The 25,684-nt window shown below is 41.5% G+C and overlaps 1 protein-coding gene and 1 long non-coding RNA gene across 4 annotated transcripts in view; one reads left to right on the forward strand and one right to left on the reverse strand.

The window, feature by feature from the left end:
- Nucleotides 1-25,684, forward strand: part of KIAA0825 (KIAA0825 ortholog) — a 430,680-nt gene that overhangs the window by 388,978 nt on the left and 16,018 nt on the right. The gene's annotated exons all lie outside the window — the stretch shown is intronic.
- LOC142745129 (uncharacterized) lies at nt 5,202-24,029 on the reverse strand. Its single transcript, XR_012881674.1, has 4 exons — nt 23,931-24,029; nt 21,620-21,700; nt 11,063-11,154; nt 5,202-5,321 (listed from the first exon to the last, which is right to left on the reverse strand). It is a non-coding gene; the product is annotated as an uncharacterized LOC142745129 (long non-coding RNA).

The following is a 25,684-nucleotide window of genomic DNA, read 5'->3' on the forward strand; positions in this document are numbered from 1 at the left end:
CGGCACCCCTCAAAGTATTCAAAACAGCATTCAGAAAGTTTCTTAACCCTTTAGGCGTTTCAAAGGAAATAAAGCAAAGTAGAGGGGAAATTTACAAATGTAATTTATTTTTGCCGAAATTCATTTGTAATAATTTTTTTTCTGTAACACAGAAGGTTTTACCAGAGAAACGCTATCAGTATTTATTGCCCAGATTCTGCAGCTTTTAGAAATATCCCACATGTGACCCTAGTGTGCTGATGGACCGAAACTCCGGCCTCAGAAGGAAAGACGCACCTAGAGGATTTTAGGGCCTGCTTTTTTTTAGATTATATTTTAGGCACCATGTCCGGTTTGAAGAGGTCTTGTGGTGCCAAAACAGTGGAACCCCATTTTGGAAACTACACCTCTCAGGGAATTTATCTAGGGGTATAGTTAGCATTTTGACCCCACAGGTATTTTGCTATATTTATTGGAGTTAGTCTGTGAAAATTAAAATCTACTTAGAAATTTGTAATATTTACAAGGAATAAAGAAGAAAATGCACCCCAACATTTGTAAAGCATCTTCTCCTGATTTCGAAATACCCCATATGTGGTAATGAACTGCTGTTTGGACCCACAGCAGGGCTCAGCACCGTTTGGATTTTGGAGTACAGATTTTGCTGGATTGGTTTTCAGTGCCATGTCGCGTTTGCAACGCCCTGGAGGGATCAAAACAGTGGAAACACCCAAAAGTGACCCCATTTGGGAAACTATACCCCTCAAGAAATTTTTATTGGGGTATAGCTAGCATTTTGAGCCCACAAGTTTTTTGCAGAATTTGGTGGAATTAGGCCGTGAAAATGAATATCAACATTTTTGTCCACTAAAATGTTGAATTTTTTCATTTTCACAAGGGATAAAAGAGAAACCCCCCCCCCCCAACATTTGTAACGCAATTTCTCCCGAGTATGACAATACGCCACATGTGGTAATAATTGGTTTTTTTATTAGAAATTAATTAACCTTTGCAGGACTGATCATTTTTTGCTTTTCCATTTTAGTTTTTCACTTCCCGCTTTCCAAACACCATAACTTTTTCTTTTTCCATTAACAGAGCGGTGTGAGGGCTTATTTTTTGTAGTTTCTATTGACACCATTTAATGTACCATATAATGTACTGGGAAACCAAAAATAAAATTCTTTGCGGGGTGAAATTGGAAAAAAATTATTCCTCCATTGTTTTTTGGGTTTAGTTTTTACCACTTTCACCATGTGGTAAAAAAGACAACTTAACTTTATTCTGCAGGTCAATACGATTACGGTGATACCAAATGTATATAGTTTTTTATATATATTTTACTACTTTTACAAAGAAAAAACGAAGAATAATTGTTTCGTATCAACACATTCTGAGAGCCATAACTTTTTTATTTTTTGGTTGATTGAGCGGTGTGAGGGCTTATTTTTGGCGGGACGAGCTGTAGTTTTTATTGGTACCATTTTTTGGTACATACAAATTTTTGATCACTTTTTATTACATTTTATTTAGTGCTAAGGTGACCAAAAAACGGTGATTTTGGCGTTTTTAATTCTTTATTTCTTATGGCGTTCACCGTGCACTATAAATGACAATTTTACTTTATTTGCAGGTCGATACGATTACGGCGATACCATATGTATATCGTTTTTTCATGTTTTGCGGCGTTTGCACAATAAAATCACTTGTTTATAAAATAATTTATTTTCTGTGTCACCATTTTCTGGGAGCCGTAACTTTTTTATTTTTCAGTCAAAAATGCTGTGTAAGGGCTTGTTTTTTGCGGGACGGGTTGTCGTTTTTATTGGTACTATTATGGGGTACATGCGACTTTTGATCACTTTTTAGTCTATATTTTGGGAGGGGTGATGACCAACAAATAGTGATTGTGGCATTGTTCTTCGTTTGTTTTTTTTGCGGTGTTCACCGTGCAGGAAAAATAATATTATAGTTTGGATCGTTACGAACGCGGTGATACAAAATATGTTTACTGTTTTTTAACGTTTTGATTTTTTTCCTATAATAAAAGACTTATAGGAAAAAAATAAATTATTTTTACACTTTTGTAAAACATTTTTATTAACTTTTTTTAACTTATGTTTTTACTTTTACCTTTTTTTTGTTTTTTACCTGCAGGTCTGATCGCTGCTAGAATACATTACACTACCTAGTAGTATAATGTATTCCAACGGTCAGTGTGACGTCACAATCACTCTGACAGTAAGTCTACGAGGATCAGCCAGAGGCTGGTCCTCATAGGCTTCCATACAATTGCATGGGGGCTGCCGATGTGCTGCACACCCGCTAAATGCGGCGATCGCAATCGATCACCGGATTTAAGGGGTCAATTGCCTAAATCATCGGCGATGAGCCGCTGATCGGCAACAGTGGAATGTCAGCTGTCATGGACAGCCGACCTCCCGGTTCCCGATGCACACTGTCACCGACAGTGTGCATCGGGAACGACACAGTGACTTCCTGTCACTCTGACAGGAAGCCTATCAGGAGGCTGGTAGTGATAGACTTCCGTACATGGCAGACACAGAGGCCATTGTTTGGCCTCCGGTTGCCATGCTAGTCATCGTCAAACGTCGCAATTTTATTCTGAGGTCTGCCGATGTGCTAGAAACCCCTAAAATCGCCAGCTGGCCTCCCAGTTCCCGGTGCACAATGTTGCCGACAGTGTGCACCGGAAACCGCGCAGTAACTGTACATCCTCGTGCACTAAGACACTGGCCACCCGGACGTACAGTTGCATTGTGGTGCGCCTAGGGTTTAAGAAAATCAGACAGCTATTTTTTTTTTTATTACAACATTGGCTAAAATCACCTCATAAATGGACTGTCTGCAAATATTGAAATGTTTGGAATTTTGGTAAAAAGATATTCTTCAGGGGTTTCAGCTGTTATTGTGCATTTTCCATTTAGTATTGCAGGTGTAAAACATCACATGGCACCCAAAAACATAAATTAATAGAAAAAGTAAATAAAAAGAAAACAGATCGCCCAAATGCCACCCTTCTAACCCTGCTGCCCTTAGCGCTGGAAAACATGTGTCGCTGTTAGGCCACGTTCAGACGTGGCGGAATTTTTCCGCTGCAAATGTTGGTGCAGATTTGGGGCAACTACGCAACGAATCTGCACCAACATTTGCATATTTGACAGGTAATTCAGACGTTGCAGATATCACAGCGGACTTGCCACAGATTTCAATTTCAGTGTTTGCATTGCAAAGGCTGAAATCCGCAGTGAAATTCCGCGTGTGGTGTAAAACCGCTTAAAAAAACCGGGAAATTATGTTTTCAGGAAGAATTTTCTACGTGCAAAAAAATCTGTGAACATAAATGTACAGAAACCTCCTCGCTCAAACATCTGTTTAATGTAAAACAGTAAAGATTAGATGGGAAGAAGGGGGGAACTGCATCTGTATCTCTCCCTCAGTGTCTGTGTAACAGTATCTGTGTGTCAACTAATGCTGTGAGGGGAGAGCTGGAACAGTCGAGGGCATAGTTATAGAAAATGCAGACGTTGCAGTCACACCCAGGCCCTGTTGATTGAAAGAGCCCAAAAGCCCTTCGCGACATAAGAAGACACCAGTATTCTAAATGGCACGTGCTAGGTGGGGCCATGTAACAGATTTTACATTGGAGCCCAGGAGCTTCAAGTTACTCCTCGTGCAGCAGTTGATTGGTGAGTGTATATAGCACAGCTCTCCCGGGAGAACATGCTTACTTAGCACAATTGTAGAGATAAAATTGAAATTTACCGAAATGAGGAAGATGGGCTGAAAAGACCCAAAATATACTATGATAGGCTAAACACAACATTTCTGACTGCATATAATACACATCTAATGCAGCCTAATAGGTGCTCCTGAAAAGGGTGGAAGATGGGGGGAGAGGTATAGCAAGGTCAAAGTCACATCAAGTGATCAAGTAGAAGACTCTTAAGGCCAAGTTCACACAGTTTTTCTACACTGTTTTTGACGCTGCAACCACTTCGGAATCAGCGCCAAAAATGTACAAAACTGGCACCCATTGATTTCAATGGGAGGCGGAGGCTTTTTTTTTCTGCGACAGCTTTTAGTCGCGCACGGTAAAAAAAGGCGGCATACTCTTTCTTGCCGTGGTTAGGCCTCTGAACTACCTTTGAAATCAATGGGAGGCAGAGAAAGCACTTTTCACTCTGTTTTTTGCCCACGGCATTCAATGGCAGAAAAACGCTGCAAAAATCGCGGCAAGAAATTGCAGGCAGGTCAAAATCTGCCTCAACATTCCTGAAAGAATGTTGAGGCAGAGTTTTCTGCCAGCAAAAAAAACTCTGTGTGGACAGGGCCTAAAGCTTTGGACTCCCGGTCACAGAATATTGTTGTTTTTTCTGTTTTCTTTTATAGCATGTAAATCCAAGGATGAGTTAATGTATGAGTGGCCCACTCGATGTGGAACAAGGCCTTCACACTAGGATCATTCCCTCTGTGATCAGCCATGTTTTACATGATCCAAGGTTGATGTAACAGTCATTTCATTTTCTGAATATAAATGGCTATTGTTTCTCTGACACAATAATTCAATTATGGAACACAAATATCTATTATTCATTTGTGTGCTGTTGATTTATATGGTATCCGGACAGTGTTCGGATAATAGAAGTTTCTTGATTTGCATTGTCTATTACACTGTAACTATAAGAGATCCAGTTTGATCTCAGTGAGAAAACAGCTCATCTGCGACAGTACAATTAATCCTATGTATCACTAAACCTTTTTATACTAATTACTTTTCCTATTAATCTGCAATTGAGAATACAATCTGCCATGAATTTATACCAATATTTTATACTATAGGATAAATAATTAATTGTTTCTATTTAGGTTAGTCTAAGACGAATAAGAATACACACATTTGATAATCCTTTTGATGAAATGATACCTTAATAAATCCTATGAAAGAAAACGTAGTTTAATAGAATACGCTCTTTTTCATCATGGTCCTTATTGTAGATTCTGGTTTTACAGCCTTTTTTAAATATGGGTTTAATTAGTATTGTTTTTTTTCTTTCTTTAATGAGTCTTTTGATGAAGCGTCTCTTTAATTATGGTATTGAAATGATTGGATAAATGCATACTTTTATAATTTACCTTTCTTACAACTGCGGATTCATGAAGGTTACATTGGGTAGACAGAATGATTTCATTTTGTTTTCTTTTATTATACTCTTAACCATTTTCTTTGCTGTGCTTCTCTATAATAAAGGTGGTATTTAGCTACTGATATTAAATTAGCATTCACTGTTCTCTAACGACAATAATTGCATCTTGCATTTCTAAAGAAAATTAAAAAAGGAAAAAAAATATTGATATAGTTTTAGTTATACAGTAGAAGGTGTTGTAATGTACTTATAAATTACTCTACACATGCAAACCGATATTGAGCTGCAGCTTAAATTATGTAATATTTCTACATACTACACTACTAATAAGTTATGCTTCGCTATAGGGAGCGTAGAGGTAGCAATCACGCCCATTCCTTGGTGTCTGAGGGGGCTCAAGAGCCCCCTGCCACATTCTACTGGTGTGCTGGCTCCTTCTAATTTGCTGTAGTTAGCCAATAGAGCGTGGACTACCCTCAAGCTGCCTCGCGTTGATTGGTCAGAGGCAGAGAAGATAACTACACCCCGCTGGCTAAGTACAGCAAATTAGCCTATAGGGAGCCAACACAACAGTGGACCATATCTCTGGATCGGGGAATCCAGGAAAAAGAAAAAAAACAGCGCTGGAATTAGGCAGACAGCGCTATTCCGTTCAGTTAACCAGTTTAACTTCTATGACCTAGGGACAGGTCCTCTTTAAAGAGGCTCTGTCACCAGATTTTGCAACCCCTATCTGCTATTGTAGCAGTTCGGCGCTGCAATGTAGATAAGAGTAACGTTTTTATTTTTAAAAAACGAGCATTTTTGGCCAAGTTATGACCATTTTTGTATTTATGCAAATGAGGCTTGCTAAAGTCCAACTAGGCGTGTTTAAAGTAAAAGTCCAACTGGGCGTGTATTATGTGTGTTACATCTGGGCGTGTTTACTTCTTTTACTAGCTGGGCGTTGTGTATAGAAGTATCATCCACTTCTCTTCAGAACGCCCAGCTTCTGGCAGTGCAGACACAGCCGTGTTCTCGAGAGATCACGCTGTGACGTCACTCACAGGTCCTGCATCGTGTCGGACGAGCGAGGACACATCGGCACCAGAGGCTGCAGTTGATTCTGCAGCAGCATCGGCGTTTGCAGGTAAGTCGATGTAGCTACTTACCTGCAAACGCTGATGCTGCTGCAGAATCAACTGTAGCCTCTGGTGCCGATGTGGCCGACACGATGCAGGACCTGGGGCAGGAAGTGATCTCTCGAGAACACGCTGTGTGTCTGTGCACTGCCAGAAGCTGGGTGTTAACGAACAGAAGTGGATGATGCTGATTCGTCAGCATCATACACTCACATTCCTAACGCCCAGCTAGTAAAAGAAGTAAAAACGCCCAGCTGTACACACACACACAATACACGCCCAGTTGTACTTTTACTGTAAACACGCCCAGTTGTACTTTTGCAAGCCTCATTTGCATAAATACAAAAATGGTCATAACTTGGCCAAAAATACTTGTTTTTTAAAAATAAAAACGTTACTGTAATCTACATTGCAGCGCCGATCTGCTGCAATAGGGGTTGCAAAATCTGGTGACAGAGCCTCTTTAAGTAAGCTTTTGGTCCAGTCATACATGGCGTGCCCCTTTACTTGGTTTGTGCACCTTCCTACAGGCAGCCAGTGACCTCTCAAAGAAAAAAAAAAAGCCAAACGGGAATGAGGAGGGTCCAGCAGATCTTCCATTACATTTCTGTATGTAATATTCCTCACTAACAATACAGAGAATGAAATGGTAGACGTTAATAACAAAAGCTCCTCCATTCTTATGCATGCACTTGCACCAATAATACAGTTAAGTCTCCATTTCAAATTTGAAGCTACAGAATCATTTTATCTATAAAATCTTTAGAATAAAATGGATCTGCTTACAGCTAATTTGATAATGTATGTTGTTCTTAACTTTATTTATTACACACAGCAGTACAGGCTGAAAGCTTATTGTTCTCCCAGCATTGTTTATGTAATGCAATTTACAATATAGATTTATGGACACAAGACAAGAAGAAATGGGGTTGTAATTTTAAATAGTTAATTTTGTCAATAGATGTTAAAGTTGAAGCCATCAAAATTCAGATGCAGTGCTGCTGAACTTCTGTTATGTATTGTTGATACTGTATTCTGTCCATGTAATATATGAGACCTCTATATAACTGAGGTATAACCACCATTTCTTTATAAGGCATATCGGCATAAACAGAACATCAGCTCTGGAGGCATAAGCCATCTAAAGAGTAGTCAATGTTTTTAATGTCTCGTGCAACCGCCCGAGCTGCCACATTGTTCATATTTATCTATCTCATATATATCTACAGTGAAACCTTTTTTAGACGACCACCCAAAACTGCATTGAAAAATGGTCTTCAGGGATAGTCTTCTCAAAGAAGATGGGCACTATCTATAGTACATAAAAGAAATGAAAATCTGTCACAGAAAATGATGTCTGGATAAAGGGGTGGTCTTCTAGAGAGGTCTATCTATCTATCTATCTATCTATCTGTCACATTGGGTACATGGACCCACTGGACCGTACCGCCTTCACGGTATGGCAGCTGGCCAACAGGACACAGGTCACAGTCTATAGTTCGTATAGTCTACCTGTGGTAGCTCAGACAGTAGCAAGACAGGCTCGGCTGGGACTAGGCAGCAGGCAGGTGCCAGGCGTGGTGTAGCAGGACAGACGTTGTATACAGCACAGCATGACTTCAGCTCAACACAGTACTAGACCAGGATAGCACGGGATACATGTTACAGGTGGCAGGAATGGGAAACACTGGGAACTGGGAAACACTAGGAGACCATTTGCTTAGACAGACTAGAGTAGACAAAAAGGCTCAAGCATTGCAGGGAGGGGCACAGCCCTTTTTATAGCCCAGGCTGCTCTGGGAGCAATCAGCTCAATCTCCCACTTGTGTGCGCTTTGGCTCCTTAAGTCTGGACTGCGCTCACGAGCGCACCTTGGTGGTCACTGTGGAATAGGACGGCCGCATGTGCAGACATCTCTGGAGAGAAGGGCGTTGACTGGATGCTATCTATCCTATCTATCTATCTATCTATCTATCTATCTATCTATCTATCTATCTATCTATCTATCTATCTATCTATCTATCTATCTATCTATCTATCTTTTCTAAAGTAGCACTGATTATGCAGTTGGCATACAAGTGGCTCTCTATCTTAGTAACATGTATAGAATAACCATTATGTTCAAGCACTCCAGCACGCATCACTTTAAGAACCACTTTTAAAAGTTAGTTCATAATTTAACATATGTTTAATGTGGTCCCAGCTGTTGGATTCACAGCACGCTCTCCTGGAATCTCGCTTTCCCACAGCTAGCCGTCTGCTTCTACTCTATTTTATTTTCTCCCTTTTATATGAAAACCCTTAGTTTTGTTGTTTTGGCTTTGCATTAATGTAAACTTACATAGATTTATAAATAAACATTATTTTAAGTGTTGCATGGCATGGGATCTTTAATAGCATTAGTAAAAATACAGATGCAGTTTCTTAAAGAAAGATTACTCCCCATGTACAATAAAACTACTACAGTACACTTATGTGTTCATGCCTGGCGAACTAGATGAAAGAAATGTATGAGGACGTGACAGTATGTAAAAACCTATTACCGCCAACTCAGGCATTCAACAGAAGCTTCTTCTCTTCTTTCCTGAAGAGTGACATCTATAAATGCATACATTGTAGCGCGCAATGTATAAGGCGAGGCATTAAAAAGCTGCCCCGGAACAAATCAAGGTCACTCTTCATCTTGCCAGTGGGAAATTATGGCTATTTTATGTATGCGATAAGTAGGGTTATAGGATTCAATGAAATAGAAAACATAGAATCAGAAGCTACTTAAAGGGATGAATCGCCATGTAAAGATTTTAAGTGAAACGCTGATCAACTTCTGTATATCTACAGTCAAAGATATCTCATATTAATGTACATCTCTATATTTTCTGTAAACTTCATTTTCTTTATGAATCAGTACACGGTCTGGATGAATACTTGGTCATATTCAATGTTGCCGAAATGTTTACCAAGTCTGCCCTTTCTCAATTTGTTGTACAGCTAAAAACAGCTTGTTGCTTGAAAGCAACCAAACGGTTTATCCCCTTAAGGGCAATAACAAATTAAGATTTTTTTTTTTATATTTTTTTAATTTTACAAAATCGAAACAATTTGTTAAAAAAAAAAAAAATTCTACCAAGTGATCAGTGGTCAAATGCAATACCTCTCTGGCAAGGCTTAATAATAATAAGGGCTTATTCAGACGAACGTATAATACGTCCGTGCAACGCGCGTGATTTTCACGCGCCTCGCACGGACCTATGTTAGTCAATGGGGCCGTTCAGACTGTCTGTGATTTTCACGCAGCGTATGTCCGCTGCGTGAAACGCACGACATGTCCTATATTTGTGCGTTTTTCGCGCATCACGCGCAGCACACGGAAGCACTTCCGTGTGCCGCGCGTGATTCGCACAACAGCAGTAAAAACTATGAATGAAAACAGAAAAGCATCACGTGCTTTTCTGTTTTCAAACATACAAACAGAGTGTCATAATGATGGCGGCTGCGCGAAAATCACGCAGCCACGCATCATACGCTGCTGACACACGGATCTGTTATGGACCTTTTGCGCGTGCAAAACGCCGCGTTTTTTGGGCGCGCAAAACGCATACGCTGTGAATCCGGCCTAATGCACAGAAGGCAGACCTGGATGCCTTTGCTAGTCCCCTGGCTGCTATGGAAACCGTTCGGCACCCTATTATTTCATCGTGAGTGGACTGATCGGGGGACAGAGGGAGCTCCCTCCCTCTTTATAACCGCTCAGATTCTGTGGTTGCTATTGACTGCAGGATTTGAGGGGTTAAACGGCCGTAGTCCGCTGTATAAAACTTACAGTACCAGATGTGTATGTTGCGGGCTCAGCTCCTAAGTCCATGCCATATTGTCAGAGTGCACATCCACCGTACATGTAATTCGGATGGTGCTAAGGTTGTCCAGGATTTGAAAAACATGGCTACTTTCTTCTAAAAACAGTGCCACACATGTGCCCACTTTACATGGCTTTTATAGAAATGTGTCTATAGGCATGATTGCATTGAAAAAAATATATTTAGTGTGAACCCAATGAACCACTTGGTACATCAAACTTTATAAATTAGCTTAATTGTATTCTAGGTTTAGTAGCCCTTTTTAAAATAATCTGTTTATAGTTGTATGGTTGCCCATGAAGCTTTTTAAAAACCTGATGTCTAGATGTGTTCACACAGTGCAGTTTTTGGTTCCGTTTTTAATGATCTTTTTTATATTAGCCAAAAGCAGGGAATTGTTAATGGAGATCTATAAAGTAAATTACTTTGAAAGCAAAAAATGTAATTGTGTGATCAAACTCTTAACATGAATTTACAAAGCTGCTGCTTTCGTAGTTGTGAATTGCAGGGTGGGATGAGTTGTATGGCAACCGCAGCCAGTCCGAGCAGTCAGCAGGCGAGTCCCTATGATTGTGCTGCCGAAGTTGATAAGTGCTCTGCGCACAGTTAAAGTAGATCTGTCACCTGCTTATGCTGTTAATCACCGTGAGGAGGGCAGGGGGCGCTCTCCTAATGTATACACATAACTATGGGCCCCTCTGCATTCTTTCATCGCTCCTATCAGCCGAAAGGCACAATATTTTTTTTTGCTGTTTGGGCTAATAAGGCAGCATAATCTGATGACCGATCCTCTTCAAAGTGGTCCTGTTCCTACAAGAAACAGTAGGTAGTACACACAGGTGCCTACTGTTCGCGTATATCCACAAAAATGTCCATGATCTTCAGTAGAGTTTTATATGGTAATTGTACCAAGCATCCTGAATGGCCTGTTAATACTTACTGTACAGGACCTACTCAGGCACACCATTGCTTCCCGCAAATGTCTGGGACTACTCTTAGGTTACAATCCTGGCACAGGCGCCTTTTCAATGACTGTAAAGAAATTAAAATTCCATTTAATTGACTACTGCATTTTATTTTTATGTTTACCTTATTTCCCAGATTTCCCACACTTTTCAAGTTGCAAATCTAAGACTAATTAAGGAACTACATAAAATAACTTGATATTATTAGATTAATTGATACTACACAATGCAACACAAAGTTATCTTGAATTCTGAAGTTACTTTATTGCAAATTATTGATTTGGATATCTCAAAATGATTTCAATCTATCAGTAATAAAGAGCTTGCTGTAGTTGTCTGACCACTGACAGTGAACACAATGGCGCTCCAGCATGAAGACACCACTTGTAATAACAAATGACAACTTGCTAACATTTACAGTTTACTGGAGTGAGAGTCCATTGATTTATCAATAAAAGGGAGGCTGATCTTCCATTACTATCGACTGACACTTTATTGTTTTTGTAGTTAAACAAGTCCCGTGTGGTCCATTATGTTTAGTTCTATGGATATGCGTAGCATGCATTATAAACATGCACAGCAATTCATTTAGTCTGCGTTATGACTGGTCGCTGTCATCACTCATGAGGACATATTGATTGGTTAGGGTGTAAGAATAATGCCTAGCTTACATTAACAGTATTTCATGGTTCTTTTTTAGACCAGCATAACTAATAGACTGCTAATATTTATAGAATGGGAACTTATTTATACACGTTTTCTTTGAAAACCCTTCCCGCCACTAATCTATAGATTCACGTCCTAACCGCTGATGCCCCGTGTAGCTGGTGCGTGAATCTACAGTCCCTCAGTAACGATGGCACATCACTGCTGGGAGCGTTCTCAGGACCCATTCCCTCTTGTCCTCGGCACCCTGGAGACCTGCGTAGAGATAGCCGAACCAATTAAGCTTCCATGTGTGCGATCACCATGATTAACAAAACATGGTGATCTCTGAAAAGTTTGTTTGTCTCTCTGCCTCCTTGACTCTCCTTTAACCGTTGTTTCAGCTGAGGAGAAAGAAGGAGACTAAATGTCCGAGCGGCATCAGCGTGAAGATTACTGTTAAAAAAAAACAAAAAAAACCTTCATGACAAAGAAAAATAGACAAAGAAACGTATATAACAAGTGTGTGTTGATGTCAAGGTCCTGTGATCGCATTTGATTATACATACGTGTATATGTATGTGTGTGTATGTATGTATGTATGTATATATATATATATATATATATATATATATATAATATGTATATATAAATTAGTCAATATAAATAAGTTATATATAAACTACAAATAAAAATGTTAAATTTAATAGAAAACCGTTGATAATTGCTTAGCCTTTACCGCCGCACAGCCGCATCGAGTAAAGGCACCCTAAAGGTTCGGTTATATTTTTCATACAAAAAGTAAAAAAAAATTAAGCACACATACACACAAAGAATCTGTACACCAATAAAAATGCCAGTTTTGTACCTGGACTCAATTCAAACATTGAGTCAAAGCCTGTGACCAAAATTTAGATAATCAGCCTAGTACTAGCATTGAGGCGCAAGAGCAGATGAAAGTGGTACAAGAACCAGAACCGTAAGTCCTTAAACCCGTTATGAGATCTTATTATAATCTGTTCACTATAATGACACTAGTCAATGCCCAAATGAATCCCCAGACTATGATAGTTTGTACAAAATTTGGCCCCTTCTAAATAATATTTCTCAAAAACGTTTTTGTCCGTTGATGAATCACTGATAATATTTAAGGCTCCATTTTACACAGTAAATCCCCTCAAAACGTGCCGGGTATGAAATGAATCCTCCAGGTTGCCCCACAGGAATTGGAATAAGTGGCAATATTGTCTGGGGTTAATGGGCCCATTACTCCACAGAGGCTACAAATTATACGTGGACAATTTTTATTTAAGAATCCCCCTATTTCGAAAAATTTAAGAGACAAATACTGAGGCTGATAGTACTGTCTGCCATAATCTGAAGGGATTTCCAATTGCGCTAAAGAGCCAAAAACTTAAAAATGGGAGTCTGTTGGTCTCCATTATGCTATCACTTCGCGTCTGAGATAAGAAAGATGTATGCATGTTGACCATCTTGCACACTGCCACTATGCCAGTTAAAGAAAAGGGAACATCCAATAAAAGCCAAAAGCCCATATGTATTATTGAATACAGCAAAAACATTGGTGGATTCAATCTTTTTGACCAGGTATTGAAGCCATATGAAGTTTTGCGAAGATCTTATAACTGGTATAAAAATAACTGTCTTTCTACATACTACAGATAGCAGCCTACAATTTATAAGTATTGTATAAACAAACAAGTGCCACTCATACTTTTTTTGCATATCTGTAAACAATTTTTGAAAAAAAGTTGGTATAGTAGATCATATGTGGGTATACATCCATATCAGTGATGCCCTATGAGTCTGCTGTACAGCCCAGATCCTAGGGGTGTAGGCAGCCACACAGGGTGCATTTGTTTTCAATCCAATGCACAGGGTGGTCTGCCAAACCATAAAGAGCCCATAGGAGCTATTCTCTCTCTCAAAGCTAGAACAATCCCATGTAAATAAGCCCTATATGTATTTATGTCCATTTCTTGCTGTGGCTAAGCATGATTTGTGGCCTTCTGATGGAGTCAAGATCTACATTGAGGCCCCCATAAAAAGTCAAGATGACCAGCACTGGTCTATATGGTGTTGTGTGAGTTTATATGAAGGTATACATATGATGATGTGTGAGGGTGTATTGCGCATATATATTGAGATATAGTGAACACGGAGGCCCCCACTGATTGCTCAGTCTGAGCACTGAGACCCCCATCGAGTGAGCGCTGTGCCGTTTAGTTTCTGATCGGCTTTCTTCGGAGCGGTGTACGAGCTCAATAGAAAGTCTATGAGTTTGTACACCGCTCACTCAGTTTTCCAAGGAAAGCCGTTCCGAAACAAAGCTTAATTTTAGCGATCGGTGGGGGTCTCATTGATGTGGATAGGTGATAATTTATGATTCTGGGACAACCCCTTTAATTCCTCTATTTAACGTACAGAGTTCTTATTACAAATAACAACATACTGTTAGTTGGAAAAACGTCTTGCAGGACCTGTGTGAACCAAATCTAACTGTTGCTGAGTTTCAATATTTATCCAAAAGGCCTAAGCACTATATATACCATTATATATCAGCTGCACATCAGTATTCAGAGCACCGAAAAGGTTTTGCGCATATCACGTTTTTGGCCCACATTTAACATATATGCTGGGAAAAGCTTCCGATGTTTATGTTAAACCATACCTCCCAACCGTCCCGGATTCAGCAGGACAATCCTGGATTCCGGGTGGTGTCCCGCTGTCCTGGGCGGCCGGGGGTATGTCCCGTTGTCATCCTAATTCTGAAGCAGGGAATCATCCGCTCCCTACTTCAGAATTAGTTCATAGCGAAGGAGCAGAGGGAGCTCCTCCGCTCACCGAGGACTCCCCGGGCACAGCGCTACTTTAAGGGCAAGCCCTTGACGTTACTGTCCATATATGGCATCAGTGGCTTCTCCTGGAGCGGAATAAGGAAGTAAAGAGTAACCACTGACGTCACTGTCCACATATGGACTGTACCGCCAGGGCTTCCCCGAGCACAGTGCTTAAAGTATCGCTGTGCCCGGGGAGTCCTCGACGAGCGGAGGAGCTCCCTCTGCTCCTCCGCTCTGAACTAATTCTGAAGCAGGGAGCTGATGGGTCCCTACTTCAGAATTAGTGGCTACTCCTTGAGCGGAACAGCGGAATCCCCGTTGCTGATGATCTGGACGGGGATTCCGCTAGTATAGGAAACCCCTGAGGTCACTGTCCATATATGGACATTGATGTCAGGGGCTGCTCCTGGAGCGGAATCCCCGTCTAGAGTCGGCAATGGGGATGCCGCTCAAGGAGTAGCCACTGACGTCACTGTCCATATATGGACAGTGACATCAGGGCTTCCCTCTAGGAGCGGAATCCCCGGCCTATGCTCTGGCTGGGGATTCCGCTCCTGGTGGGAGTCCCAATTGCGCTATCTACAGGGGGTGTGTGGCGCTATCTTCAAGGGGGGTGTGGCACTATCTACATGGACACTGTGGCACTATATTGGGGCACTATCTACAGGGGGCACTGTGTCACTATCTACAATGGCAATGGCACTAGGTGCAGCTAAGGGGGCATTATACTGTATGGGGGCCGCTATGGGGGCATTGTGCTGTATGGGGGAATTTTTTTGGGCATTATAGTGCATGGTGGCATCTGTATGGGCATTATAATGCATTGGAGAATCTGTGTGGGCATTATACTGTATGGGGGAATCTGTGCTGGCTTTATACTGTATGGGTGCATCTATGGGGCATTATACTGTATGGTGGCAGCTAAAGAGCATTATACTGTGTGGGGGCAGCTATTTGGTATTATTCTGTGTGGGAGGCCCTATGGGAGCATGATACTGTGTGGACTGAATCGGGTGTGTATGGGCAAGGATTTGGTGGGATTAGTGGCTTAAAAGAAAAAAAAATTGGCGCTCCGCATTGGTTGTCCCTCTTTGTGATATGTATGGTTAAATGTAGGCTCTGACAAATGCCTTAACAGTGGCAGCTGTCACCATAGAGTTAATGGTTTATGTTAAACATATACGTCATGAACTCTCATGATCCTGTTCATGACGTATACGTTAAATGGATACCATTATAGTCTATGGGCGACAGTGCCACTATTATGCATCCATTTAACGCATACGTTGCCCATAGAATATAATGATATCTGTTTAACGTATATATGCCAGGAAGCACTTTTGAAAAGCTTATAACGTATATGTTAAATGTATAGCTGTGACGTATACCATACAGCAAAAAACGCAATATTTCAAGCAGCACAAATCCCGTTATCAGGAGCGGTGTCACGCTGTAAGATCAGACAAACCCAGTCTGACGTAATGTAATCTTCAGAAAAAGCGTGGTGAACAGCAGCACACGTCTCCCAAGTTTCAATCAATAAGTTCTTTTATTGGTCAAAAATGGCAACGTTTCGAGCCGTGACAAGTGGAGGGTCTTTCTCAAGCTTGAGAAAGACCCTCCACTTGTCACGGCTCGAAACGTTGCCATTTTTTTACTGGATGTTTGACCAATAAAATAACTTATTGATTGAAACTTGGGAGACGTGTGCTGCTGTTCACCACGCTATTTCTGAATTATACCATACAGCGGCATACATCACCCATAGGCTCCCATGATTAAAAATATTGTATACCATGCAAAATATTTTTTTGCAGGATCCCTGGGGTTGGACAGGCGTAGTCTACTATGCTAATCCATCCTAAGTATACCAACGTATACAAGCCTGACGGAGACCAAAAGTACACTCTTTTGGGCTCTGTCGGGCTAATAATGCCCTATGTTTAGCCATACCTCCCAACCGCCCCAGATTCAGCGGGACAGTCGCGGATTTCAGGCGGCGTCTCACTGTCCCGGGCGGCCGGTGTTATGTCCTGGACTCCCGGTGTCGGCTGTATCTGCGTCCTCAGGACGCAGATACAGTTGAACTCAATGCTGAAGTAGATAACCATCAGCTCTCTGCTTCAGCATTAGTACAGAGGTCTCCCCGAGCATAGCGCTACTTTAAGCGCTGAGCCCGGGGAAGCCCTTAACGTCGCTGTTTATATATGGACAGTGACGTCAGTAGCTCCTCTTGGAGCAGATTTCCCTGCTAGAGCGTTGCCGACGCTCTGGCCGGGGATTCCCCTCATAGAGGGAATCTCTGACATCAGTGTCCACATATGGACAGTGAAGTCAGGGGCTCCTCCTGGAGTGGAATCCCCAACCAGAATGTGGTCGATGCTCTGGCTGGGGATTCCGCTCTAGGAGGAGCCACTGACATCACTGTCCATATATGGACAGTGATGTCAGGGGTTCCTCCCGGTAAAATCCCCGGACACAGCATGGCTGATGCTCTGGCTGGGGGTTCCGCCCCTAGAGGGAGGCCCAATGGCTACAGGGGGGTGACACTATCTTTAAGGGTTATGGCAATATATACATGGGCACTGTGGCTCTACTTACGTGGGCATTATACTGTATGGGGGGCAGCTAAAGGCATTATACTGTATGGGGCAGCTATTGGGCATTATACTGTATGGAGGAAACTATAGGGGCATTATACTGTATGGGCAGCTGGGGGGCATTATAGAGTATGGTGGTAGCTGAGGGGGCATTATACTGTATGGGGCAGCTATGAGGCATTATACTGTATGGGGGCAGCTGTGGGGCATTATACTGTATGAGGGCATCTATGGGGCATTATGCTGTATGGGGCAGCTATTGCTGCATTATGCTGTATGGGGCATCTGTGTGTGCATTATGCTGTATGGGGCAGCTATGGGGCATTATGTTGTATGTGGGGATTTGTTTTGGCATTATACTGCATGGGGGCATCTGTGTGGGCATTATACTGTATGGGGGCATCTGTGTGGGCATTATACTGTATGGGGACATCTGTGTTGGCTTTATACTGTACAAAGGGTGCATCTATGGGGCAATATACTGTATGGAGCAGCTGTGAGGGCATTATACTGTCTGGGGCAGCTATTTGGAATTATACTGTGTGGGAGGCACTATGGAAGCATGATACTGTGTGGCCTGAACCGGGTGTGTATGGCCAGGGATCGGGCGGGATTAGAGGCGTGGCTGAAAAGGAAAAAACTTTCATCGACTGTCCCTCTTTGCATTACTTCAAAGTTGGGAGGTATGGTTTAGCGTGTACGCTGGGAGCTTTCCAGACATACATGCTAAATGTAGGACCAAAATGTGATGTGCACAGAGCCTAAGGGATTTGCATCTTCCTACATACAGTACAATATGAATGTCTAAATTAGTTTTCCAAAAATTAAATCTGTTTTACCCTTTCGGTTGTCAGGATCTTCAGGCTTGATGTGAAACATTATAACTCCGTTCTAGGCATATGATTATTTAATACTAATTGATTTGCTGTATGTGAACATATAAATCACTCACAGAGCTTGTGTTGTGATTGATACTGTTCCCTGTGGAGTACCCCAGGCTACTGTGTACTCGATAGACTCACAGAAATCATTTCCAACATTCCCTTAATACATCTCTGAGGTGACTGCTGGTTCATGCATTGAAACTGAGCAATAAAAGATTTTATACATAATATGATGAACAACTTATCTATTACTGTTATACAAATGACATTGGTAAATATCATACATGAAAGTGGCAGATAGAAAAGAAGGGGCTTTGTCTATGCTGACATGACAGCTACCAGAGAAAGGTAGAAGGCTCCCTGCTGTATTGATGGGGTATTCCCAGAATCGACAATTATCACTTATCCACAGGAAAGGTAATAAGTGTCTGATCTTTGGGGCCCCACCGCAGGGAGCCCCCACCAATCACTAGAATGGGGATTCTGAGTCCCTCATTCCTACTTACTGTACCCCCACATTGAGGAGGAGCTTGAATAGAGCGGCGGTTAAGCCACCCCTCTCTCCTAGATTATGACTGCTAAGGAGATGGAAAGAGAACCTCTGGCAAATGTAACTCTAAATAAATCGAATGGATATTGTCTTGAGACAAGAGAACAGAGATGCTGGCAGGGGTATGGGTATGATCCTGAAGAAGAAAAGGAGACGGGCAGTATATCCATCTTCAATGCATTCTCCCAAACTATGACAATTAAAGCTTGTGGCATTTAGATAGATGAGCCTCAATACAGTGAAGGACGAAAAGTTAGCTTGATATAGACGAGTGTGGTCTGAGGGAATCTTATTTTCCAGGTGAGGCTCTGTTCACATCTGCATGGGGTCCCGTTCTGACGTTCCGTCAGAGCTTTCCGTCAGAGCGGGACCCAGAACAGACACAAACTGATACTGAGGTTTCCGTTTCCATCACCATTGATTTCAATGGTGATGGATACGGTGCCCATAGTTTCTGTTTGTCTCTGTTGCGCACCGGACCCGTCGTTTTGCCCGAAGCAATAGCGTAGTCTACTACACTATTGCCTCCGGCAAAACAACGGGTCCGGTGCACAACAGAGACAAACGGAAACCATGGGCATTGAATCCGTCACCATTGAAATCAATGGTGATGGAAACGTGTCAGTTTATGTCTGTTCAGGGTCCCGTTCTGTTGGAAAGCTCAGACGGAACGTCAGAACGGGACCCCAATGCAGATGTGAACGAGGCCTAACTGAGGGAGTCTATTTTCCGTCTAAATGGAAACAAAGTGTGGAGTTGTGAGACCAAAGGGGCTGGAAGGGAGATATTAGCTATTTCAGATTTATGGGAGTTAATTTTGAAGTTGCTGAGTGACCCAACTCTGATAAAATATTAGGAAGACTCATGAGAGGGGTGGTAATATACTAAAGGAGGTCATCAGTAGAATTGACTAATTTATGTTCTGAGGGGCCTACTTGTAATCCCTTCACAGAAAAATGTCCACTTCCAGCAAATTCATGTTATTTTTTGTATAATTAAATGTTATACAATTTTCCAAAATACTGTCTGTATTAATTCCTCATGATTTTCAAGATGTCTGTTTGTTGTCATTGAGTAGGAACGTTCATTGTTTACTTCCAGTGGGTAAAATTCTGTCTGTGGTCATGTGATGGACACACAGGTGCTGGGATCATTAGAAGACACAGCTCTGATACACATACTGTATGTAACTAACACGTCGTGCACCTGTGTGTCCATCACATGACCATGGACAGAATTTTATAATGTTTCTACTAAATGACAACAAGCAGAGATGTTGAAAACCATGAGGAATTAATACATATAGTATATTGGAAAATTGTATAACTTTTAATTATTCGAAAAATAACCCTTCCCTTTCCCATTCCTTGGTTGAACTTGATGGACATGTGTCTTTTTTCAAGCGTACTAACTATGTAACATTTATTTGCTGAAAGTCGAAAACCGCTTTAAAGCTACAGCCAAGTGTTCCATGCTCAGGATATAACAATGAGGAAAATTGGCAACCCTGTCGTGTCCCATTACGAATCGGGAAGGACAAGGAGAGGGAACCATTGACTCTGACCTGTTCCATTGGTGATCAATACAAGGCAATAATAATATGTACTGTAAGATAGCATCGCTTAATCCCAGACCCCACAGAGTCTGATAGAGGAACTCCCAGTGCACTCGATCAAAGGCTGTTTCAACATCAATTCAAAGAAGGCACATGGGATCACCAACACACCAACGCAAAAAAAGAAAAATATGCGGTCATTATTGTGTTGTCTATAGCCTCTCGACCAGAGACAAAACCAACCTGGTCAGGATCAATAACCCTGGGAAACAATGTTTGTAGTCCGAATGTGATCAGCTTTGCAAACAATTTTATGTCTATATTAATCAGAGTTTGAATGGTAAGTGCAACGTTCCGAAGCATCTTTGCCCAGTTTGGGAAGTACCGTAATATGAGCAAGTAAGGACTAGGGGGGAAATACTCCTCCAGCAGACACATGATTACAGACAGACAAAAGTAGTTGGCTGAACTGATCAGAGCATTGTTTATAAAACATAGCTGCAAAGCTGTCTGGGTTAGGTCTTTCCCAGGTTTAGAATTTTTAATGGCCGTAGACTTTTCATCAACTGTTAGTTCCCTCTCCAGGTCCTCCAGGACTTCACTGGGAAGGAAGGGGAGATTGTTGGTCTGTACATAAGATATGATTTTATCTTGAAGTTGTTGGGCAGGTAAATCCTAAAGGGGCATTTGATATTATAAAGAGATATTTAGTATTCACTACAACAGACAATATGTTTTAGGTAGAATAGGCTTCACCCATATTCTGGGAAATAATATGGGGGATGAATGTGGCCTGGGAGCGGGGCTTAAGAGCTCTAGAGAGAAGCTTACCACTTTATCACCCAGCTCATGAAACTAAATACGGATGCGTTTCCTGAGACTATGTGATTTGTTGTCAAGAAGACTAAGAAGTTTCTAGCGGGCAGTAACTTTTTTAATATTTAATAAGGGAGTCCGGTGAGGCTTATGTTGAAGCTCTAGATCCGAAATTTGCCTAGATGATTTGACTATTTCCTCCAAATGCATCTTCTTAAGTCGGGCCTCATGGGAGTTTAAATTTCCCCTCAGGAAGTTCTTAAAGGGCTTTCAACTGGATGGAAGGAGAGGTAGGGTTCAAAGATTTTGGATTGCCTGTTTAATATCAGCGATGTAGACTACGTCTTGGAGAAGGTTCTTATTCAGATGCCATGTAAAGTCGAGTGAAATAAAATATAGGAATATGGTCCGACCACAAAATCGTACCCAACCTCGCCTCCACTTTGAAATACAGGATAGAGTGGGAAATGAGGAAATTGTCTATCCGACTATAGTTTTTGCTGGAGAGTAGGAACTACAGTCCCTAGGAGTGGGGTGAAGGATCCTCCAGACAACTAAATATATGTAAATAACATGTGTCTTTAAAACTGTGGATGGCTGCATGAGGGAGGGAAGACTTACCTGTGGAGACATCTAGGGTTGGATTAAGGGTTATGTTCAGGTCTCTACCCATCATCACAGTAGAAGAGCCAGCAAAGACCTCTAGAAGTCACAAACAGTACAAACTAAATCTCTGTTGATCCAGGTTAGGTAAATAAATATTAGCGATCACAAAGTGGCAGCATGCTCAAGAAACCAATAGTTAGAGATATCTACCTGAGGGGTCTATAAAGGATTTGAATACTGTGGGGTAATTAACTTATGTTAATTTAACTTCAGATACCACTTTTGATTTAGCTACAAGATTAGTACCATTGAGACAGTGGCCCAGTAGTTAGGGACCTTTGAAACCTTAGTAGGAAGCGGCTATAGCTCACAATTACTGCTAGATTTTTAGAGAAACATAGGGTGGTGCTCTAAGATGAGCTATTGGAGAGCAATGGGCCCATATACTTTACTTGCACCAGGGCCCTCTGCTGTCTGTGTCCATTCCTGCATTGAGGGTAATACCTAGAGACACAGTTAGTGATAGAATCTGTAAAGACGTGTGTTTCCCAGAGGAGGAGGCTCTCTGTTTATGACTAAAGTAGAAAATGTTGCTAATTTGCGAAGATTATACCGTAATGAGGGACAAAGGAGGTGCCTGCACAGGAATAAATGGAAGAAAAGAGGGAAAAAATAAATAAATAAATCGAAATAGGAAAGAAAATAAGTACATCTAGAAGTTGATTATAGCAACCATAGTGGTCGCGAGCACAGATGGTTATTTCCGTTTTAAGAATATGAAGTTCAATTTTGTAGGAATGCTCTAAATGGCATAAATAGTGTTCAAACCCCTTCTTGGTGGGTAAAGCTCTAATATGCCTACTTAGCTTCTGGAGGTTCCATCCTTCCTCTGTGTCCTCCTCACCAATGAAACTGTCAGTGATGTGCAGGGAGAAGGAGGAGAGAGCCATGAGGAGTGTGAGCCCTGAGCGGGATATGCACTGAAGGTCGCATGCAGAACCATCTTGGATCTGGTGTAGGGGAGGAAAGAAAGCGATCAATGCTATCAGGATGGCTGTCAGAGGTTGCTGCTGCTGTGGCAAGGTGTATAGTTTTCCCCATTGGGGCTGCAGAAGGGTGACACAGAGAGATGTATGTGCAAAGGGCCAGCGGGACAGCTCACAAAGCGTGCTGCTCACTCCATTTGCAAGACACGCCCCCTGGATCGTCCCTTTAAATTATTGGACATGATCAATCAATTCCGTTTTTAGTTTTATTATATGAACTGATTTGTATAATATCTGTTACACAAAAAACTGAAGAAAAAAACTAAACAAAATAACTGGGCAGCATTGACCGAGGTTTTAGGGTGCACTTTCACTGTCAGGCTTGATCTTACTGCCCAGTATAGTAAAAGCATGCATAGTATATAATACACAGATTTTTCATTGGACACTTTCAAATTAAGCCAACTAAAGATGAAAAATGAGCCGCTTGACACTAATTCCCAGGCTTGAGACACCTGTCTTGGTGTAATCAATGACGGTCATTAGGGATATTTTCTCCAATCTTTCTTTATTTCATTTTTAATTTTAGTATATGGATCACTGTAGCAAAGGTGGTGAATTAAGTGGTACATGGAGGATGTATCTTGTGAATAATGCTGTGTACAGTATACGCGAGATGGCAGGCTATTACAGTAAGAACACTTAATGACCTGTTTCCATCCAGCAATCATTGAGTTAATATAGGTGGCAGGGAGGGGGGGTTTGTGGTATTAACTTGCTGACTGTGATGGTTTCAGACAGAAATTAAACCTCATACATAAACCTTTTGATATTGCTAGCTTTTCTCAGTAATTCATCAAACCATAGAGATGAATGACCAGCAATTAACGCAAATAAATGAGTGGAAGCCAGCAGATGGTGAATTAATGCAAGTCTGTGAGGAAAGCATAGAGACTTCCAAATGGCCTACTGGATCCTCGTCTTTTTCATATAGCTCGGCAAAATAAAACAGAAAATACATCGACGATTCATTCCAACGCATCATTTACTAATACTGCATTTTAGTGCAAAATATGTGCAAAGCCTCAGTATCCAGTCAAACACTTGTTTCATTGTCTAACCTGCACTAGACATATAACAGCTATAACTGGTTTATGCGTTACTATTCATATTTTGCACAATAATCCAGTGTTAGCCAGCTTAAAGACAGATACAAGATATTGTTAGGTTAAATGGTCATTGACAAACAAAAAAATAAAAAAAAATTGGGTTGTATGTGTATGCATCCAACTGGAAAGTAAATTTAGGAGGAACATTATGACGAGAACCCCGGCACTCACCTGCTCTTAGCCAATCCGCATCCCCGGGTGTGTTCTCAGTAAAACTGCTTGGATGAGAACATCTGACGGAAAGGGTTCTCCTCACATGTTCCTTCTAAATGTCCTTTTCAGCTGGATGCAGACACAGTAGAATGTCAGTCACGAGGTTGCTAAGCAAAACTGTTTTATTGCATAATCCAGGCATACGCCTTGTTGATGATGCTCATTACGCCCTATGAGACAGGAGGGAACCCAAGTGTCAATTGCCACTGACTTGTTAGTCTGATTTAGACACCTATTAACAGGTTAGTACCCAGCTGCTGACATGAGCGGCCTATTACTGACCAGATTTCTGTACTGATAAACATGTTCTTATGTTACTAGTTTTATGGGCCACCATACCTCCCAACCGTCCCGGTTTTAGCGGGACAGTCACAGATTATGGACGGTGTCCTGCTGTCCTGGGCGGCCGGTGGTATGTCCTGGTGTCAACTGTATCTGCGTCCTCAGGACACATATACGCTTGAATCCAATGCTGAAGTAAGGAATCGTCAGTTCCCTGCTTCAGCATTAACTGTATGAAGCGGCCGTGAGCCGCAGTGACGTCATCGCGCCCGTCTGCGCCGAGCCACTCATAGTACAGAGCGGAGGAGCAGAGGGATCTAGTCCACTCCTCGAGGAATCCCCGGGCACAACACTACTTTAAGTGCTGAGCCCGGGGAAGCCCTTGACGTCGCTGTTTATATGTGGTAAGTGATGTTGAGCTTTCAGCTATGGAGTCCCCGGCCAGAGCAACGCAAGCTCTCTGGCCGGGGACTCCTGTCTTGGGAAAGGCCTTGACGTCACTGTCCATACATGGACAGTGACATCAATAGCTCTTCCAGGAGGGGAATCCCCAGCCAGAGTGTTGTCCCTCTTTGCGATACTTGAAAGTTGGGAGTTATGGGTCAATGTGATTGATTTCACTGTGACCGTGGTTGATCTTGCGGGGGCATTGTGATTGCTATTATAGATACTTTAACTGAAATTCTTAATGCCATTCTAGCTAATATTATGGGTGCACTGTGGCTGCTCCTATGGGACATTTTGGAGAAAATGGTTGCAAAGATTCAGAATTGGGGCAATCTTCCTTTTGCTATAGGTCCATCCCTAACCAGTTTGCGCCCCTGCCTACAATAATTCCTAAGTTGAATACATATTGTTGCCTTTTATATAAAAAAAATTACAGCTTAATACTTTTGTAGACTGTGTTGAATTTTTGATTTATGTATGTTAAGTTCAGTATCATTTCCTTAATAGATAAAATGACAAATTATTCAGAGGGAGAAAAGCTATACAATGACCAAGTTTCAAGGCTAACAAGTGGAAGAAAATATTGTAAATTATTATGAAATATTTTATTCTTATATTAGATATATTGCCCCGCAGCCCACACAACGTAAATGTAGATATGGTGGATGTATCTGCCAAGGGTTGTTATCATTACAAGGCCAAGAGCATTTGGGTGAGAAGAAAGCCAATTAGAAACAAGTTTCAGTAGTTCGGGTGGCTCATAATTAATGCTGCAGTCAAATTTTGCTTGCATGTCAAGTGGGAAAGGATCAATTTGAGATGTGCTAAGGTGAAATAGGTTTGACATCAGTTAGTGACACAAATATCTGGAAAAAATTATATCTTCTTGTTCTTGGAGCATTGATATCACCTGTAACACTTATTTTGTGTTTCATTTAATACTTGATCAGAAAACTGAACAGCAGGATAAACATCCAGTTAGA

Source organism: Rhinoderma darwinii, chromosome 1 (genome assembly GCF_050947455.1).
Source record: "Rhinoderma darwinii isolate aRhiDar2 chromosome 1, aRhiDar2.hap1, whole genome shotgun sequence".
NCBI lineage: Eukaryota > Metazoa > Chordata > Amphibia > Anura > Rhinodermatidae > Rhinoderma > Rhinoderma darwinii.